The 21,388-nt window shown below is 31.6% G+C and overlaps 1 long non-coding RNA gene across 1 annotated transcript; it reads right to left on the bottom strand.

Moving 5' to 3' along the window:
* Positions 1–2,647: 2,647 nt before the first annotated feature.
* Positions 2,648–16,357, bottom strand: LOC132719835 (uncharacterized). The gene is made up of 3 exons (XR_009624275.1): positions 16,247–16,357; positions 15,436–15,602; positions 2,648–2,727 (listed from the first exon to the last, which is right to left on the bottom strand). It is a non-coding gene; the product is annotated as an uncharacterized LOC132719835 (long non-coding RNA).
* Between the last annotated feature and the right edge of the window lie 5,031 nt (positions 16,358–21,388).

Below are 21,388 nucleotides of genomic sequence, written 5' to 3'. Positions count from 1 at the left end.
ACAATTACGTAAAACGATCATTGGTGTTTTCATTAGCTTATATTTAATAAAATTACCTTTTTGATGGTTTTTTTGTCCTATTTGTAATATAATTTATTAAAAAAAACCAAATTATAATTCTTTGACTTTTTCAAGCCAAATTTTTGACATATAAGGGAATACCAACTTTTAGAAATGAAATAAAAACAACACCAACTGTTTAAGTGAATTATTATTGTGTTCAAATGTATTAATATGATTTTATATGATGATTAAAAATTTTGGAAACAATAAAAGGGGCCGTACCCCCAAGCGTCCAGAATGGAGATATATGCTGCCAAGCTGGAAGTCTTCTAGTGAATTTTGAGAATTTAGTGGCCGGGATAATGTTGAAAAAATACAAAGGACGCAGACTCCGGTTCTTTAAGGCAATTGTTTACATTTTCCGTTTTCCAAAAGCCCGCCTGTTTTCAGGAAAAATAAATAATTGATTTTACAATTTTAGAATTTGGTAAAGATCAAAATTTGGAACAAGTATTTTTTCGACAAAAAAATCAGGCAGAATATTGAAATAAGATAACAAAGGCAATGAAAGTCAATGTAATTTTCTGAAATTTTTCCATGCTAAATTTTAAAACGCTTATTTTAACAATTTATTTTAAATTTTAACCTAATGAAAATTATTGGTGCTATATCAAAGTCCCAAAAATTATATTTAATATTTTTTTTAAAAAAATAAATTATGAAAATATAAATTGAAAGTTGGCGGAGTTCAAAAACTTCATATCTATTTAGGGACTTCTTTCGCCGTTTTTTTTTGAAAAATCTGAAATTAATACCAAAACAACTTTTCTTGAATATTTGTTTTGAAAAAACTATCTTAGCATTGATAGAAAATTTGATCTAAACTAAGAAAAGAAAATTAATCCGAAACACCAATATTCTTTAATTAGTTTAAATAAACGCTGTACAACTTTTTTAAAGAGTTGTTTACATGAACGTCACAAATGTAAGCGCCCCAAAAAGCGCCGTTGCTTTAACGCATAAAAATTAACTTGCGCACTGTACAATTTGCAGTTGGTAGCAAGCAAGGGGATTCGGTTTACCATTTTTCTTTTGATAATGAAATTAAATAAAAGGTTATTTTTTTTGTTTTTAGTGAAAATATGATATATATATTTTCACTCAACATGATAAAATGCCACATATTTTCACTCGCCGTACCGGCTCGTGAAAATATGTGGCATTTTATCATGTTTCGTGAAAATATATTCCATATTTCACGCAAGCGAAAAAATATCCTCTTAATATATAAGTCTTACCAACCTAAAAAATATAGATATGACACTGAAAACAATTAAAGATATGAAAATGAATGAATTTCTATAGGACATGATAATACCTAACTTCTTTAAATAAGTGTTTATTGCTTTAAATGACATGCTATAGTTTTCATTTCTTTCAGAGCTTTAATATATATCTAGATGTTTGTTTCTACTGCATATAGACTGAAAACGAACATTTTCGGCGGCGTCTCTCATAAATTGCTTTGCAACATCATTCCAAATTGCAGGTACTGTCAGCACCCAGTGAATATCTTTCTCTTCCAAATCTTGATCCATCAGCTGTCTTTTACACATGTCCATAAGGTCATCCTTGAGATAACGAATAGACAAACTGAACACCGTTTTTGCTTGTAGGGGTTTCCCAGTGGCATCATTTATTGTAAAATCTCGGCTAAGACCCTATTAGAAATTTATGAGATTAGATTGGTTATGTAATTTAATGTTAATGAATTTCGTTTTGAAAGTATATTGTAATTTTGTGATAGAAATATACAGTGGTGAATAATGTCCTTCACATTTGATTCAAGCGGACAAAATGTTTGCGGTCATGTCGCATTGGTTCAACTTTTGTCCAGATGAGTGGGATTTTTTAACTAATAAATTTGGGCAAACATTTATAAAATGTTTGTGATCTTGATTCATTAACTTCTGAACATGCCCTTTTGAATGGCAAGTATATAATAAAAAAAACACGACAAAGATTATCCCAGGTCAAATCGCTATGTTACAACATCTTCAGTTTTGAAAAAGCGTCACAGACTTTACTTTTTGGTTTGCATGTATATGAAAAATATATACTTAATTAGAAATACACGTATCAGGACAATTATTATGTGTACGCAATCTGTTTTGTGACATAGTAGCCCCTTTTTAACTATACGGAAAAGTCAAATAAAGGAATTTTTTAAAAATTGGGTAATTGGAAATCTGATTCAAAATGTCATGAAAAGGGGGGGGTACGTTTTTCATACATTATTTTGAAAAAATTTCGTATGTTTTGTTTAAAGTTTACAACAGAAAACATTGTTTTGTTACAAATTTAAATAATTGTTTCACTTTAAGTATTTTTCTTTAATTTTGGGGTTTTATAGCCCAGGCGTTCTCTCTGTTCTTTTTTCATTAAAAAAACACGAACATACTTTTATCACATTTTCATTTTTCTACTTGAAAAAAAAACACTGAAGATTTTTGGTTTCGTTATAAAAATAAAAAAAAAGTAAATATCGTAAATCTAGCCATAAAAATGCATAACTTCATTTTGTCAAAAACTGCATTTAAAAATCTTTTAAGGGGTACCATCTTTATTTTTTCTGTCCTCGGAACTCAGCATCCCTCGTCTCAAATAAAAACCCGAAGCTGTCAATAGTTTCCCCATCTGGTCTTATCAGTATTGTAGTTGGTCCTTAAATGAAAAAATTGTAAAACTATTATAAAAAAATATTTATGATTGCTTGTAATTATAGCAAAAATGTATCAAATAGCATATGACTGCTCATGAATTACACGTCTAAAGGTACACAATGCATCAGAAATGCCCTTTTTGGCTATTTTTCAAAAGGTTTTTATGTCCAAGTATTATTTCCAAAAAGATACTCATTGGCAAATTACTTGGGCATTCTTATTCTTCTTTTGCTTTTTGGTAGTAAGTACAGTATAAGTATAGTGAATACGAAGTTTGTATGGAATCCAAAATACTGCTTTGTCTACAATATGCTACTTTTATTACAAATATTTTTTTCATAAAACCTAACTTATTTCAGGTTATAAGCATATAACATCCTCAAAACCATAATTAAAACTCATCTTCCCTTTTTTCATGAAGGAAAACTGTATTCAATTTGGTTGTGCGTTTAACCAGAGATAAGTAACAGTAACAAGAATCATATGTAAGAGAAAGGATGTCATTATGTCTTCCTTAATACATAACAAATACTCTGGAATACTTAGGAATTCTCTCCCGTAAAAGAAAACATACAAATATTTGATAAATTCGGCCATGTTACTTTGTTTGATTAAGTACTATTTTAATTTTTTCGCATCCTTCTGATTTGCTCCTTATTAACATAAATGACAATAGCTGATCTTAGAATTCTGCTAATCCAAATCTTTCAGAGACAATTTCGCAATACTAAAGTTATGTCCTTAGTAAACGAGATGCAGCGACTGCGTTTTGATAGTTTACTATAACAGTTTGAGTTTGATGCATGACTAGAGTTGCATCAAAAAATTATTAATGTTCATTTTTTTATGAAGGACACACTTTATCCTTGTATATCGTGGCTACTTCCTTAAAAAAGACACTTAACAAAAAAAATAGTTGCCTCGAATGGGATTTCAACCCTAGACCTCTCACACCCTAAACGAGCACGCTACCCTTGCAACACGGGAAGTTATACGAAGAAAGCCCGAATAAAATCAAATAATTCTAAATTTAGAATTTCCATTTAGGATTTGTAATCCTTATTAATTTCGAGGTATTTGTTCACGATAAACCTGTTGTTTAACACTGTTGTAAATAATTAAGCGAACATATTCTCGCCAAAACAGTCCGACATATATACATGTATATCCCAACTCGACAGTGTAATACGCTCTGAAGTCCTCGGTAATCGACATCGCTAAAAATAGAATTTTGTTTACGTGGATTAAATTATCGTGTGTAGAAATTGATTATTGATCGTCGACTGCCCTAAATTCTGCACTGTCCTAGAGTCAACATAACATCCCTTTCTTTCTTTTTTTCAGAAAGTCTAAATACCAAATGTTCATTAAGGGGGCACAATAATCCGAAGCTTTACGGAGCAATTTCATTGATTAAAATCATATTTATCCGCGTAATTTGTGATTGTTCATTTATTAACAATTTTATAAGCCAATGCTACTTTTTAAGTTTTAAACGTTGCATGCGTTGTAATTTGTTGGATACTTGTAACAAAATAAAAACATTTCTTTCTTTTCAATCGCTAGTTTTAAACTGTTTTGAGGTTTGTCGTGAAGGGATTGAATGTCGGCATTGTATTTCCTGATCAGCGATCAGAAAATACAAAAATCAATCTGCATGTATTTATCTCTTCAAATCTAAAAGTACGAACTCACTTTTCATCGTACATATTTTAATTGCAAATTATTATCCTTTTACGAAATGCAATCAAAATAAAATTGATGCATACAGTCTTTTTAGATTATTTATAAGAAAGTGCATGGACAGCGCAGCAGATGTGAGAGGATAAACAAACTTTGTATAAAAACAGTCTTTTTCCTTTTACGGGGACTAAATGTAATGTCAATGAAAAAGTTTCATATTTTGTAGATTGTTTTAATATTCATTGTTGAATGAGGTTTAGTTCATTACTGACTTTATGGAACAAGTTGAATAGAATAAAAACAAGAGGGCCATAGTAGTGGAGGACGTCACTCTAGACCACTTTTTTCCTTCTTTGTCTATATAAAGCAGCCATCTTGGATTTTGATTTTGGGAGCAGTCAATTTTCGAGAGGATATGTTTATCTGGAGAGGTCATTTTTATGATAAGTCATACCTTGCTTAACAATTGCTTTACAGGATCAATCCTGTAACTGTTTTAAATCTCTTACCACTATAGTATATAATATGCTAAACAATGACGTTATAGTAGTATTAAAAGACAACAAACAATAATACATTATTCATATTTTATTATCACAAAACTAACATTTAATAACAGTAATGATACAATAACTCTTCAATAGCCATATGGAAAAGACAGACAACCATCTCTCACTCTCTTATCAAATACAATCCTATATTGTTTTGTTTGGGTCAGTGTTAAAAGTTTAACTTTATCACGGTCTCTACATATTGTATGGTAATCTGTTACGGTTACAATTTCATTTGAAGGGCTTCTAACCATATCTTTGATTGTTCCAAAGTTTATGTATTTTTGTTTTTAAAGTTAAGGGTGATAATTGTAAAGCGTTGGTTGTCAAATGCTTATTTTTATGTTCAACGAGGTGGTTTCGTCGATTAAACACTTTACAGCATATGTCGCAGCTGAATTTCTCCCAATGGTTTTCGCTCCTTCTGTGTTGAAGTAACTGACTTAACTTTGGAAGCATAACCCCACATTCGTTACAATTGTTAACCATGACAGTCCTCTCTGAAGTCTATGGTCTGAATGAGAATAAAATATATCAACTCTTTCTTACGTATTTTTAGACTCTTTACTTGCTCCTGATTGGTCAGTTTTTTAAGACGTCTCTTCGGTCTATAATATTTTTATTTATTGTATGATCACGTCTGTCATCTCTCACGTTTCGATTTGATTTCCAGGTAATTCGTCGGTAAAATCGCCCAAATAATCACCTAGGGAGGGAACCCAGTCTCCAGATTTTGAGGAAAATATGACAGAATCAGTATCCGCATACAATGCACGCGTACCTAACTTTTCTAAGTAAGAGTATAATGCGTGTCTGTATAATCACTAGTATGCCAGCATTTCTCAGCAAAATTTATTCCTGCACAATATGTTAGAAAGGGTACGATCACATGGAAAAGCATTCGTGCAATGATGTATGTTATTCGTGTAAGAAAGTGTATACCCAAAGCGACGAAAAAAGGCTCCATTGTAATATAATTTTATGTAATGGGTTTTTCCGAGGAGAGATATGTTTAGAACTTCATCAAAAAGTTACAGCCAATGGAAATTCTACATGTCGTACATACAATAGATGCAATGACTGTGGCAAAACTATCAACAAACAAATAAGTAAAAAACTTCATGTTTGCGGTTCAAAATATTTTGAAATATGTAATTTTAAAGACTTCTTTGAAGAAGGACACTTTGCTAAATGAAACCCGAGAATCAAGATAAACTATCTGATAAAAGTGATAATAAAGAAAATGTTGATACTTTCATATTTTTCGATCTAGAATGCAGGCAACAAAATATTGTTCAATGCGAGAGAGGGTATGAAAGAAGTGAAAATGGAATATGTATACATTGTCAAAAGTCAAAATGTGGTGCTTTTGAGCATATACCAAATCTATGTGTGGTTCATAAAGTATGTGTTTTGTGCATGGGTAAAGAGTTGAGTGAGAAAAGCGAATGTGAGATGTGTGGAAAAAATGAAATGATATTCTCAGGTTTTGATACCATTTATCAATTTTGTAGGTGGTTATTTTCTGAAGACAAAACCAACGCAACCGTTATATGTCACAACTTTCAAGGTTACGATATTTATCCAATTTTGCAATATTTATACAGAAATGCTATCGTTCCTACAGTGATGCCTATTGGTGCCAAGATCATGTCCTTGATAGTTCCAAAATTAAAATGATTGATTCCCTCAATTTCTTACCAATGGCCCTTTCAAAACTACCCGCAATGTTTGGATTTTCTGAATTAATTAAGGGTTACTTCCCCCATCTCTTCAACAAAAGTGAAAATGTAACCATTGTCTTAGACCATTCACCATACATTAACTACTACAACCCTAACGCAATGAAACCTGATTCTAGAGCCATATTTATGCAGTGGTATGAATCCAACAAGAACACACCGTTTGATTTTCAACATGAAATATCAAAATATTGCCGGTCTGATGTTTATATTCTAAGACGATGTTGTCTGAAGTATAGGACTGACTTCCTACAAGTTACTGGTGTTGATCCTTTTAGAAAGAACATCACCATTGCTTCTGCTTGTCAAACTGTCTTTAGAACCAATTTTCTGCAAGAAAATACTATTGGTATTATTCCCACACATGGATATAATCCCGAACAGATTCAATCTGTAAAGGAATTACAATAGGTTAAATACATGTCACATAGTCTCGGTATCCGTATACAACATGCGAGAAACGGGGGTGAAAAAGCCATTGGTCCCTACAAGGGGGATGGTTATTATGAAACAAGAGACCAAAAGGTTGTACTTGAATTCCATGGTGACTTGTGGCATAAGAATCCTAACCAATATTCAAGTAATACAATGAACCCTGTCAGTAAACTTACCATGGGTGAGCTGTATCAAAATACTTTGATTAAACAGAGGTATATAGAAAAGCTTGGTTATACGTATGTATCTATCTGGGAATCTGAGTATGAGAAAGAATAAAAAGTAAACAGTGGGACGAGTACCTTTATAGAACAGCTTGATATGACAACTCCCTTACAACCTAGAGAGGCTTTTTTCGGGGGTCGAACAGAAGCATTCATCCTTTACAAAGAAGCCTATGTAGAAGAAAATATACAGTATTATGATTTTACATCCATTTATCCATTTATCAATAAGACAGGAACAATTCCTTTAGGTCACCCTAACATTATTACAGAAAATTTTGCCGAAATTGACAAATATAAGGGGTTAATCAAATGTAAAGTTATTCCCCCACGAAACTTGTTTATACCTGTGCTGCCAAGTAAAATAAACGGAAAATTACTATTTTCTTTGTGTAAAACATGTGCTGAAACTTACAAACAGACCAAATGTCTGCATACGAACGACGAAAGAGCTTTTATAGGTACTTGGGTCACAGACGAAGTTAAAAAAGGCCATTGATAAAGGTTATATATTGGATTCAATCTATGAGGTCTGGCATTTCGAAAACATCTCTCAATATGATCCTATAACTAAAGAAGGCGGTCTCTTCACCGAATATATCAATACATTTCTTAAGATCAAACAAGAAAAAAGTGGTTGGCCAAAATGGTGTATTACTGAAGAACAAAAGAATATATACATTCAACAGTATAATAAAAAAGAGGGGATACAACTCGACTGCCATAACATAGAGAAAAATCCGGGAATGCGGACTTTGGCTAAGTTAATGCTCAATTCGTTCTGGGGAAAATTTGGTTAAAGACTTTACAAAAATCAAGTAGAATTTATCGATGATCCTGCCTTTTATTTTGAAAAACTGACAAGCAACAGGGAAGAAGAAACAGCAGTAAACTTTGTGTCTAATGAAATGGTAGAAGTACGTTGGAAATACAGGGATGAATTTGTAGATCCTTCTGTGAAAACAAATGTTGTCATAGCTGCTTACACAACAGCTCAAGCCAGACTCAAATTATACTCTTACTTAGAACATTTAGGTACGCGTGCATTGTATGCGGATACTGATTCTGTCGTATTTTCCTCAAAACCTGGAGACTGGGTGCCCTCCCTATGTGATTATTTGGGCGATCTTACCGACGAACTACCTGGAAATCAAATCGAAACATTTGTGACAAGTGGCTCAAAAAGTTATGCCTACAAATTAAAAGATCCAGATGAAACTGGTAATATAACTCATTGCAAGGTGAAGGGTATCACCCTTAACTTTAAAAACAAAAATACAATAAACTTTGGAACAATCAAAAGTATGGTTACAAGCCCATCAAATGAAATTGTTACCGTAACAGATTACCATAAAAAATGTAGAGACCGTGATCAAGTTAAACGTTTAACACTGACCCAAACAAAACAATATAGGATTGTATTTGATAAGAGAGTGAGAGATGGTTGTCTGTCTTTTCCATATGGCTATTGAAGAGTTATTGTACCATTACTGTTATTAAATTGCTAGTTTTATGATAATAAAATATGAATACCTTATTATTGTTTGTTGTCTTTTATTACTACTATAACGTCATTGTTTAACATATTATTGCTCCGCGCCCACAGGCGCGGAGCTATTTGTGTTTACTATTTTTTTTTGTCCATGGGCCCGGATTTGAGCAATACAGTAAACTTCACTTATAGCGAACACGGTTATAGCGAACTTCCGGTTATAGGGAACAATTTATTTTGGCCCTTATTTTGGCCTTCTTTATTTAATATAAAAATGTATGGTTATAGCGAACACGGTTATAAGGAATTTTCGCTTATAAGGAACTCATTTCTTAGTCCCAATTTAGTTAATAGTACAGAAAATTACACTTTTTATAACGAACTCCAAAATATTGGCTATCCCTTTTTCAACGCACGGATTAAAACACGGGCGAATGTACCGTTTATCGTTGTATGTACTTCAATACATCTATTCAAATGAATTTGTATAGTTTTCTATTTTGGATATTTTTAGCATGAGCTCTTTTCACCAAGATAAAACGGTTATTTATTTATTTTCTTTAATAGTTTTGCTCGAGTAAAATAATTATAATAATTTATAATCGGTTTTCAACATAATCATGCATGCTTGCAAGTATGATACATTGCAAACTGCAAAGTACGCTTGATTTAAATGAAAATAAATCTATATCTTACTTTAGTAAAAGTCACCCTTAAATTAAAATAGAAGATATTCAATATAAATGGAAGGAAAAATCGAAAATCTTGTTTATTCTCAATCATGGAAAGAAAACGAAAATAGTTTAGAAACAAAATATTATATTTTATGAAATTGAGATAAGGAGTAAAACTAAAGCTGAAATAGCAATGATTTTCGAATTCCAAAAAGTACGCTCTCGGGTAGTGTGTCTAAAATATAAATAAATGACTAATATTTCTATTTCTTAATCAAATTCTCTTCAAAAATGGCGGACAATGATAAACAATCAGTTCGTTATATGTAAATCTGTTCGCTATAAAAACTCCTGATACAACGAACTAATTCGCTATATGCTTACAAGGAACTCTGGATATAAGGAACAGGTTTTGAATGTCCCAGTGAGTTCGTTATAAGCGGAGTTTACTGTAAATCCTTTCGATTAACAGCTAAAAGTAAATACGCATTCAAGAACTCCTTTCGATTTCTATATTAGTTTCCCCGTCGGTGATTCGCAGCATGTCATATTAATGAATGAGAACCGGAAAGCAGTTCTGCTGTTACATAAATTCGAAAGCTATAAATAGCTATAAATGTTACTTCGGTTATAAATTTGTTATTTCCCTTTTTAGTGGTACATGAAATTATAATTTGTTACATTTTGAAATACATTTACACACAGCATATCAAGTATACTATTAGTGATTGAATTTGTCAATATAAAGAAGATTTTAGGCATAAGATTTTAACATTTTTGCTTTTGATAATTATTTTTAATTTATATTTATGAAATAAAATGTTTAATAATAACATGTTGATATATTGGTTGTTTTGAAATAATTAAACTTTAGTATATAACGTTACATTTCATACGCGTTTTTGTTACAGCATACCACTTTGTGAAGAAGAAAAAAGTTAGTGGTATGACTGGTGATATGTTCGGGGGTCCGTACTCGACAGCGAAAGCTGTAGTTTGAACCTTACGAGCGGATGGACCTTCAATAAGGTGTTTCCGCTTTCTCAGCCATGTTTGTTTTCACAAATTCTGTCCAAAGTGAAAGTAGGCCAAATCTCTTATAACAACAAAGCTCACATTGTTATAAGATGAGCCATTTGCAAGTACACTTCCAATTCTATATTTTAAAGACTTTTTTAAACAAAAATAAAAATGATAACAATAAGAAATTTACCTTGAATGGGCTACATTTCTGAAGACCAAAAACATTCTGTTGCAAAGTTTTACGCACATTTCATGAATGACAAAATCCAGTTTAAAGTCTATTTTAGTGCAAACAAATACTATTTTTTGCAGAAAATAAAAAAACTTTTAAAAAAACATAAATCTTAGGAAAGAAGTTTATCTGACCTTGAAAAAACATGGCCTCCATGACATGTGTAAAAAAGTAGTACCATGAAAATAACCATCATTTACCTATTTCTTGTGTACATGACAAACAGAGACACTTCACTGTTACACATAAAAAGGTTAGATTTTAAAGTTTGATTGTGTTTTCATTTTAATTGTAGTTCATAAGTTCATAGTTTATAGTTCATAATAAAAATGGAGGCCATGTGCTTAGAAGGACATGAGATACTGATTTATTTGGAGTTAAGCTTTGAAAGATTTTTGTATTTGCTGCAAAAAATAGCTTTTATTGGCACTAAAACAGACTTTAAAAAGGCGTTTGCCATTCATGAAATGTGCATAAAACTTTGCAACAGAAAGTTTTTGGTCTTCAGAAATGTAGCACATTCAAGGTAAATATTCTTATTGTTATCATTTTTATTTTTGTTTATAACTATCCTTAAAATATAAACCTGTAAGTGTACTTTCAAATGGTTATCATTTTACAATTAGAGCTTTGTTGTTATATGAATTTTGGCCTACTTTCACTTTGGACAGACACAGTGAAAACAAACATGGCTGACAAAGCGGAATCACCTTAAGCATAGGCTATAGATAGATATCATGACAACAACCGAAACTTTGATCTGCAGTTTGAACATGAAGTGTAATGTTTTTTATGAATGGTTTTAAAGCAATTCAACAAAAAATATATATTGATCTCCCTAAAAATTAATTAACAATGTTTTTTTTTTATATTACCAATGTCAAGTAGCTTTCATATCTTTGTCTCGCACGAATATGATATTAGTGAATTTCCTCATACCTACCTAAAATTCAGGTAACAGTCTTCTATTATATTGATAAATACTGTATCACAATGTAACGCGTGTATTACAAACGAAAAAATCCTGAATTTGGTCTTTTTGAAATTCATCCCATTTTTTTCATTCCAGAGTGTGTTCTACTTTCAGTATTGAAAGAAACCATTTTTTTAATTCGACATGAAAAATATGCATGTAATATTACTATATTATAATATTAGTCCCTTTTGTTACTATTTGTATATTTGTTACAATTATAACAGACATTGATATTTCTATCATCTTCTGTTACTGACTACAGTAGTGACACAAACAGAACACAGTACAGTCATGTCACATAACATTTACAAGTCTTGTTTGTATTCAATGGAATTACTTTCCTTACCAGGTAGGAATCAGTGAAAACTTTTTTATATTAAAAAATTTCCCCTCTTTTTAATTATGGACAGTGCATAAGATAAGTATAATTATGCAAAAAATGGTTTACAAAACATTCGGAAAAAATCTACAATAGTACGTAATCTGAATATAACATGACCTGTGCGTAGGAATAATTTGGTAAGGTATCTGTAATGAGCACATTTTTTTTTGCGCGAGCTTCTCAATTGCTGCATTGCAGCAACATTTGTACTTGTATACTATAGTGGTAAGAGATTTAAAACAGTTACAGGATTGATCCTGTAAAGCAATTGTTAGGCAAAGTATGACTTATCATAAAAAATGACATCTCCAGATAAACATTGACTGCTCCCAAAATCAAAATCCAAGATGGCTGCTTTATATAGACAAAGAAGGAAAAAAGTGGTCTCCACTACTGGCCATGATGGCCCTGAATCGCTCACCAGAAACAACTGTTTTTCAGTGATTATAGAATTATCATTTTTAAATAAACTTGTAGAAAGACAAGTCCAGGTCAACTTCAACTTGCCTCTCTAGTTGTAAGGTTTCCCGACACTGATTGTTTTTTTCTTTATAGTAAAAATGATAGGAACCAAGTTTGGGTTAATATTTATTTAAGATAACATAGGTATACTAGTCAACTCGACCAAAAAATTAACATTTCAGGTAAATTATCTTACTCTCTAATAGAAATGGGAAAACTTGTAACTTTAACTACATAGAGGAAAAAGGCAAAAGGTTGTTTTGATGAAATGTATTCAGTGAACATGAAAACAACTTTACATACATTGTATGAAACAGTGCAACATTACTTTCAACAAGTAATAACCAAGTTTGCAAACTGTGATTCTGAATAGAAATAATTAAAACTAAAATAGCACAAAATATAAAAAATGACAAATTACATAAAGACAAGCAAGAAATACTTCTAAAAATGACATAAGTTCACTTAAACTTAAGTTTTGTTCCTTAATGTAAAATGCAAGTTAAAAAAAGATTATAAGTAAAATAAGATGAAAAATAATTTTAGCCATATCTAAATTTATGAAATAAATTCATATTTATTAACATTGAACTTATTAGTTTGAGTTTTTTTCTATTGAAACAATTATTTGAACATTACCTAATGAAAAAAATATGAAAAAAACTGATATCTGGGAAAATGGTTATGCAGCTTGAGAAGACCAGTTCAGGCTAATATCTACCAATCAGGCTATTCTATGTATTATTATTATATAGTCATATAATATAACAGGTACTGTAAATGAGTCTCAGTGAAAAACAATCACCTATCTGTTACACAGTGACAATATCCCATGCACATGAAACACCAGGTTCAACAGTGTGTCACAATATTTATTGAAATGTGTTTTTCCAAGTTAGTAAGGTACCAGAATCAAATGTAATAATTCTTTAGGCCTTATTTCATTTCCTGGGGAAAATTCTCTAGAGTGACCTACAAATGAACCTGCAATGATGCAATGCACACAAACAGAAAGATACAAGGCAGGTGAATTACTTCAAGATCTCTTATCATGACATTAAGACATTCATTCATTTTTTATGCATAACATGTACATACATGTCAACTTTTTTCAATGTTCAAGAGGGAGAATTTACTTCAAAAAGAGTGAGATTTTCTAATTGAGAATAGACATAGTTGGAAATTTTAAAATGAAAAAGAGGTAGATTTCTTTATTTTTTTAAAAACACACAGTATTCTAAGAAAAAGAGTTAAAAAATTGACAGGAGAAAGAGGGTGTCTCCCACTCAAATTGGAAGAGTTCACATGACTTTGTATGCATACAATTTATATAGAAACATTCCAACACGAGTTATTTTCCATTCATTATTAAACTATAATTTGAAGAAATGCAACGGCCCGAGTTGCTCCTAATAGGGTTCAATCAAATTAATTTAAGCAAACTTGATAAAAGACTACATATGAATGCTGCAGACAAAGTTTGGTGATTCTCCATCAATTATTTTAGTAGGAAATGATGTTCAAAGGTTTTTTTCTATTTTCAGCTTTAGCGGCCTCTCAAAGGGGCTAATAAAATAAATATGAGCAAACATGATAAAAGACTACCCAAGAATGCTACAGATAAAGTTTGGTGATCATCCATCAATAGTTCTGTAGAATAATATGTCTAAAGGTTTTTCTATTTTTAGCCCTAGAAACCCCTAAAAGGGGCCAATCAAATCAATACGAGCATACTTGATAAAAGACTACATAAGAATGCTGCAGACAAAGTTTGGTGATTAACACCAATTAGTGCTGAAGAAGAATACATTTTAAGGTATTTTCATTTTTAGCTTTAGCGGGCCCCTACAAGGGGCCAATGACATTAATATCAGCAAACTTGATAAAACACTACCCAAGAATGCTACAGATAAAGTTTGGTGATCTGAAGAAGAAGTTGTCTAAAGGTTTTTCCTTTTTTAGCTCCAGGGACCCCTTAAAGGGGCCAATGAAATAAATATGAGCAAATTCGATAAAAGACTACCCAAGAATGCTACAGACAAAGTTTGGTGATCATCCATCAATTAGTTCTGTAGAAAAAGATGTCTGAAGGTTTTTCTATTTATAGCTTTAGCGGCCCCTAGAAGGGGCCAATCAAATGAATATGAGCATACTTGATAAAAGACTGCCAAAGAAAGCTACAAACAAAGTTTGGTGATCACCCATCAATTAGTTCTGTAGAAGAAGATGTCTAAATGTTTTCCTTTTTTTAGCTCAAGGGAACCCCTAAAAGGGGCCAATCAAATGAATATAAGCAAACTTGATAAAAGACTACAGAAGAATGCTACATACAAAGTTTGGTGATCATCCATCAATTAGTTCTGTAGAAGATGATGTCTCAAGGTTTTTTCTATTTTTTTGCCCTAGAGACCCCTAAAAGGGGCCAATCAGATTAATATGAGCAAACTTGATAAAAGACTACCCAAGAATTCTACAGACAAAGTTTGGTGATCATCCATCTTTTAGTTCTGTAGTAGAAGATGTTAAAAGGTTTTTCTATTTTTTGCTCTGTTGACCCCTTAAAGGGGCCAATTGAAATGACATGAGCAAATTTAAGTGTGACTGTCACAAGGATGCTACAGACCAAATTTTAGGTAAATCTGCCAAGCAGTTTCAGAGAAGAAGACGATTGTTGACGCATGACAGCGGACGACGGACGCCGGAGTATCCCCCTTTGATACTAATAGCTCACCCTGAGCCTTCAGCTCTGGTGAGCTTAAAAGACATACACGCACAGAAGAATGAAAACATGACTGTAAATGATATAATATTTTAGAAACTATCCGAATCTGACCTTTCAAAGACACTGCTGATTGTAATCCAGTCCATTGTTTAGCAGTTACCTTGGTTGGTTCAATGTCAAACTCATGTTTAAACGAGAAACCCCAACTGGAGAAAGTTGTACCGAAATCAATGGCCGCTACCAAAATATGACAAGTCATCTCTTCTACGAACTTTTACCTTTTACATAAACAAAATCGTCTGTAAATTTAAAACTACTTAAGTAGACAGTTAGTGGTATTCGCTCGAGTATTAAAAGGAATGTCTGTCAATCCTTGTATATAAATCATGATGTTATGTTTGATTTCTATACAGTAACCTACTTATGTCTAACATTATAATCTTATCATTGAAAGGGTACCCTTTTAAGAATATTTTATAGTTTTAAAATACAAATATACATTACAAAAAATATGTAAGCATGCAATTATTATTTGTTCTTAATAAGCTAGATTTCAATAAATTTCTGTAATAAAATTATTTTAAATTGTTTTATCGGAAAGAATTGATAAAAATAAATGTTTTGAAAACCCATAATGCAGTTGGCCCTGAGGTTAAACATGGCATAACCGATTGACGATGCATATTTTTGTACATATGAACAGAATATCTTAAATATTTGAACATTTGTTTTTATCACAGGAACCTGAAATTCTATCCAAAACAAAAAAATAACGATTTAAAAAAAATCCCATATATATACTTTAAAAAAAACAACACTTTTTTATAGTATATGTATGGGATTTTTTTTAAATCGTTATTTTTTTGTTTTGGATAGAATTTCAGGTTCCTGTTGTTTTTAAATATATCTAAGAAGTACTCACTTCTAATATATTCCTTTATCAAAAATATTACACCTTGAGACTTTTACATTCGTAAACGTCACTAGTGTAAATCTCGACAATCTCGTAAGTTTACTTCCTCTTTCGCATTCGGTTATTTTCCGAAAATGTAAATGAAGCTTTTTAAACAACTTTATCAGTCAATATCATATTTATTGTCGTTCGGGTATAAAATATTTGACTTTAGGAACATAACTTTAAGAAATAAATATTAAAATAAAAACGAAGACCATTAGCTTTTTAATCGAATAATTTAAACTTAATTAAAATAATCTTAGTAAACGATTAATCAAAATATTACGCATTCTCAAAGCATATTAAAACTACAACTTGAGTCGAAGCTCTACTTTAGTTTAGTGCTAAAATACGAACCTTTTATTACAGGATACCATTGTTTTCTTTGATTGTTGTAATCTTTCTTATCTGACAGCGGCCTATATTACATGAAATGAACCATTGTCTAGTATTGTAAGATTTGTTTCAACCATGTCCGAAGAAAACATACTTCTTCATTCTTAAAAATATATCTAAATGATCAATTTCCATTTAATTTATTACAAAGTTCTTTTACTAAATACCAATATGATATTACGGAAAGTTTTTCAGTGTCATATTATCACGGGGGAGAATCACGCCGTTCGTTACCCAAACAAACAAGATAGCTGATGCAGCCAAAAAGTAGGTTTTTCCTTTTTATTCTCTGAAATTCGTGAAGTTCTAATGTAAATATACATATAACAACCTTCTCCACAATTTTCCTGGCACACAGGATTTTATTTCATGATGTTTCGTTCCGTACTTCATCTGAAATGCGCGTCACCAGATTCGAAGCGAGAGAATTTTTCAACGGTTTGATCGTGGTAACGTACTGCTTTTTCTCTAAAATTCACTGTTTCTTTTACATATATGTATCTTAACTAAAACCACTGACTTAAAAAAGTTGTAATATGTCTTCATCTAAGCATTCATGCCCATTCTGGCTAGAATAACCGCTGAAAATATTAATATCGGGGCATTTTCTGGAAATGATAATGTATGGCGCACAAAATATCAATGATAACGTACGGCGCATTTTTTTCTGATTAATTGATTTTCTACATAATAGAAAAGTTATGTTTACACGACATAAGAGGATGTGTAGAACCAAATTAAGAAACTGAAATAAATAATATAAGTGTCCAGCTTTATTTGTCATCCAATGAAAGCGCTGTATTTCTTGAAAATTCTTTGTGTAAATTTTCATAGACGAACAAAAGTCGATGATATATCAAAGTTCGTTCATAGCAGCCTTCTATTTTTCATAGTGCTTCAAAAACCGCGTTTGTGCAAATGGACAAATATAGTTACGAAACAAAGTTAATATTAATGAAGCCAAATAAAGCTTGACACTAAGTATGTTTGCATTCATCCGTAGCTGTTCTACAGAAATAAGAAATATTCTCCGGTCGCTATTTCTCCCGTCGAAGTTTCTAATTTCTGTAGAACAACACGGATGAACACTAACATGTACTTTGTAAACACTAGTTTAAGAGTAGCGTTATAATTTCTAAAACCGTTCTTTCATAAAGATAATGGCGTCATCTAAGCGCATGAGCGGTCTGGCATTAAAGGTTAAAGACTGGTTTTCCGGCATGGATAAAAACATCGAAATCCAAATCCGATTTGAAACCTTATATTTAACACTAGAAATTAATAAGCAAATTTCAATGTCACTCTTTTTTGCTGATACCTGAAATACTTTTTTAAAAAGAAATTATTGTTTTTGTTGGGGCGTTTGTGGGGAAAAAACGCCAGAATATGATTTCATTTATGATTCATTTACAATTATGAAATCCGCAATTGATGCGAAGGGACCTTCATTTTATAGGATATGTGCATAAACATTTGGTAATCGCGTTTATTTATTTAAAATCGATTTTGCATTAATGATTCATACATGTATGTTTTTTGTATGTATGAACATGTATATGTGTATGTATATGTATATACAAGAGGCCTATAAGTTAGTGGTTTAAAGATCAATTTTGATATGAAAATGTTCATTATGTAACTACTTAAGAAACTTTTGGCTGGTATTTACTTTATCAATCAAAATTGATCTTCTCCAAACATTTTCATGAATTTTGATATTATGTTTATATGTTTATGTCACACATTGCTCATTATTGTGCATGTTTTATGTCCTCATCGGTTTAAAGCCTATTGCCTATTGGAATAAATAAAATGTCTACTGTTTACTGTCTACTATAATAAAAAAAACTTTAAGGCTATGTCGCGTAAATATATCTGACGTCATTGTGGCACAACGTCACGCTAAATGGTAGCGTTTCAATATTAACCGCCAGTCAAATAAACAGAACATTTCTTATTTACTAAATTCATTGAATTTTTCCCATTACATTATTTTCTAACTCATTCAATAAATTCAATATAGAACCTACACTCATTCATTATTCTCTGTTATGTATTTTTCTTTCAATGAGCGACCATATTGAATAAACACAGGCTCAACTCATATGGGTGTAAGCTAGTCGCAATCATTTTTCTTTTTGTAAATGTTTGACGGGTTCAAATATTTAGATTCCTTTCTCAGAAATTTGTTAGGAATGTTTTTAGACTTTTTCATTGGAAAAGAAAATATATCAAGCCGTTCGTACCTTTTTAGCATTTTTGCTCTGCTGAATGCGTTTCTTCTTTCTGATAAGGGGATAAAATCATAATTATCGCACAAAACTGGCGAAATTTAATTTGAAGACAACACTACACAAATGTTTCCTGAAAGTTGGGGGCTTTTCTTTCCATTCTGCATTTTATACAAAATATTCTCAAACTGTAGACGTGTGTTTTGAATGGTATATTAATAACGGATATCTATTATGCCACCAGCTAGACAGATATTTATATCCGATGGTACAGCATTGTATAATAAATTATTTCTGACCTGACCAACATTTTTTTCAGATATCTATCATTTCCTACATAAAAAATAATTCATTATCAGCTGATTGGACAAATGGAAATCCACGAAGTAGTAAAATGCGCCGTACGTTATCATTGATATTTTGTGTGCCATACGTTATCATTTCCGGAAAAATGCCCTGATATTAATATTTACAGCAGTAAATCTAGCCAGAATGGGCATGATTGCTTACTTGACAATATATTACAACTTTCTTTTTAAAGTCAGTGGTTTCAGTTAATATACATACCCGTATATGTAAAAGAAACAGTGAATTTTAGAGAAAAGGCAGTACGTTACCACGATCAAACCGTTGAAAAATTCTCTCGCTTCGAATCTGGTGACGCGCATTACAGATGAAGTACAGGACGTAACATCATGAAATAAAATCCCGTGTGCCAGGAAAATTGTGGATATGTAACTTTACATAAGAACATCACGAATTTCAGAGAAAAAAAGGGAAAACCCTACTTTTGGCTGCATCCGCCATCTTGTTTGTTTGGGTAACGAACGGCGTGATTCTCCCCTTTGTATTATGAAAATGTGACGTCGCCTTGAACTATCAAAGCATGTCACTTTGAAAATATAGAAAAAATATAAACTAAAAACAGAAATATGTATCAATGTATACATGTTTATTAATTTTGTTGATATGAGGTGTCTAAATTATATTGAGAAATATAATGAATATTTCCAGATTTTTAAATAAGGAAAGCAAGCTCTTTTACTTGATTTTGTTTATTTTTTTCTTCTTTTGAAATAAAAATAATATAAATAATGATAACGGTTTCATAAAGTAAATTCTTTTTTTTCTGCAATTGTTAATAATATTTTCTTCCAAGTAATATAAGTTCATATATCAAACTAAAAAGAATTAGTCACACATTACACGCGCTCCTTGCCCGCTTCTGCGCCATTTGGCCTAAACTATGTTGGACCAAACAAAACCAAACAGATACATCTGAATTGGTGATTTGATTCGTCTATGGCTAGATGACTGACAATGAAAGTTGCTTTTTTTTTAAATCTAGTTTGTACTCATTGGTCGTTCCATATACCTAAAAAGGTTTTCACTATAGTTTCAGTACGAACCTTTCCATTTTTGTCCGCAACACTGTAAATACATTTCACTAGAAAAAGCTTTTGGTTATATTATTTGTTCTCGTGTAATGACAGTATATCATAATCTAATATTCTTGTATTTAAATGACTATTTTGAGCATTAACATAATATTTTTTTTATCAAAAGCAACAACGAAAGACCCCCAAAGTCACCATAATATCGTATTCGCGAGCTTATGATGAAATAAAATATAAAGAAGCGGTAAATAAAGTAGTTTTATTGAAATATGTTTTTAAAGTTTTGAATGATCTAGTATATGCTTTTAAAAAGCGAATTATTATCATATGATTAAAGTGATGATTAGTCCTAAAGCTGCCGTCCTCTTTAAACAGACAGTTTGCTTCTCAAAATAAAATATCAATAAAAATAATTCATACTAAGTGCATAGTAGGATAACTGTATTGCAACAATTTCTTTGAAAATCAAATTGTTTAAGTTTTATTGAATTATAAAAAAGATGGCCGTTTTGTCATAGGCTTTACGATTATCTGCATAATTATTTCATTGTACAGAAATGTGCTCAACAGCCTTTAAACGAAGGATTTTTAAATGTTTGAACATCAAAAGTATTTTATGAGTAATGATTTGGTATATTTGAATGCATCAACAAGATACATTACATTAAAGGAAAACTAGTGTGTTTTTTCATTTTCTTTATTTGTCTAGATTTATCTCCCCTAAGATATAAAGAGTATATCTTGATGTACAAAGAAGTTGTAAAACGTTAAACTATCACCAATGGTGTTCATATATCATATAACAGCATGTGAATAAATCACATCTGAGTGAAATGCGGCGGCGCCCATGTACCCAAACATCCTCTTCCCTAATGTTTAAGGAGTTATTACCATATTTATACATATTTAATGCTCTGTTGGGGGACGGGAGCGGGCGGCGTGGCCAAGTGTTTAAGGTCGTTGACTTCGCTGTGGATTCCAATCCGTCTAGATGAATTGGAATATTTCATGCGAGGAAGCCCTCCAGCTAGCTTACGGAACGTCGGTGGTTCTACTCATGTGTATGTTCGTCGGTCTTCCTTTAT

The sequence above is a fragment of the Ruditapes philippinarum genome, unplaced genomic scaffold (assembly GCF_026571515.1).
Source record: "Ruditapes philippinarum isolate M1 unplaced genomic scaffold, ASM2657151v2 ctg2891_1_1_1_1, whole genome shotgun sequence".
Taxonomy (NCBI): domain Eukaryota; kingdom Metazoa; phylum Mollusca; class Bivalvia; order Venerida; family Veneridae; genus Ruditapes; species Ruditapes philippinarum.
Note: the sequence above shows the minus strand (reverse complement) of the source record. Positions and strands in the feature narration are given on the sequence as shown.